We start from the raw sequence: 1350 nt of genomic DNA, 5'->3' as shown, positions 1-1350 counted from the left end.
AATCCAATTATTATTATGCACGTAACTTGAGAAATACATGCTTAAAATGTATCAACATTATGTGAATAAGCAAAATCAAAACAAAATGGTGGCCGAATTTGACCCGATGTCGTGTAAATTTGCTTATTCACCATAACGTTGACATATTTCAACCACGTTTTTCTCAAATTTATATGCATAATATTAAATAAATTTAAATGAAGATAACTCATTTATTAATATTTAACAAAGACAACATAAAACCATTTTTAATGCTAACAGAGAATTTTTCCCGCATTTTGTTCTGGCCGAGATTTTAATGCTTACCAAAGCAAGTATAGATTTTTATCGCTTTATTATATTAACTGACATTATCACTCCACATTTAAGAATGAAATAATTCATCTATTATATAAATTCAGGTTGAAAGTTTTTAGGCAGGCAAATGGCAGGCCAGATATCAAACTCATTTATGGACATCTGATTTTTAGAAAAAGATAACAATCTATTTTGTGTGTAAACACAAGTTCCAGATTCAAATATTTAATTATTTATTTATTTTTGAATTAATTGATAGATATGTAGAAGAATTATTTTGTGAAATGTGAAAAGGACAAAATTCAAATATTTAATTAATTATTTATTTATTTTTGAATTAATTGATATATATGTAGAAGAATTATTTTGTGAAATGTGAAAAGGACAAAATTCAAATATTTAATAAATTATTTATTTATTTTTGAATTAATTGATAGATATGTAGAAGAATTATTTTGTGAAATGTGAAAAGAACACAATTCAAATATTTAATAAATTATTTATTTATTTTTGAATTAATTGATAGATATGTAGAAGAATTATTTTGTGAAATGTGAAAAGGACAAAATTCAAATATTTAATTTCTGTAATTTTGGACTAATTAAACAACAAATATGAAACATGAACTGTTATGTGTTTGTTTCTGCTCCCAGTATCTCCATTAATGACATTTCAGATATCGGCTTATATCTGATCTCTTGCCATAGGACCATATCTAATTGCTGTCCTGATTTAAGTTTTTTATTTAGCAAAAACTAAACTATATCCACATGGTCATCTGTTCCAATTATAACTCCCGCAATTTCATTCGGCTATTTGACTACTGTTTACTAGTCTGGCCATTGAATTAATAACTGTTCCTTATTTTTTTCCAGGTGTTGACTCGATCAGTCTCAGGACATTATACTGTCCTTTTCAGGACAATAACAAACTATGACACTTGTAAATATCTTTGTCCTTCTTCTGAAAAGTACTGTTTTAATGAGGACTTTTTTTTTCTTTTTCTTTTGGTGTGCTTAGCGATTCTGTAAACTTAGTATGACGTTTAACACT

This window comes from Euprymna scolopes, chromosome 7, assembly GCF_053919585.1.
Source record: "Euprymna scolopes isolate OS-2025 chromosome 7, ASM5391958v1, whole genome shotgun sequence".
NCBI classification, from domain to species: Eukaryota; Metazoa; Mollusca; class Cephalopoda; order Sepiida; family Sepiolidae; genus Euprymna; species Euprymna scolopes.
Note: the sequence above shows the minus strand (reverse complement) of the source record.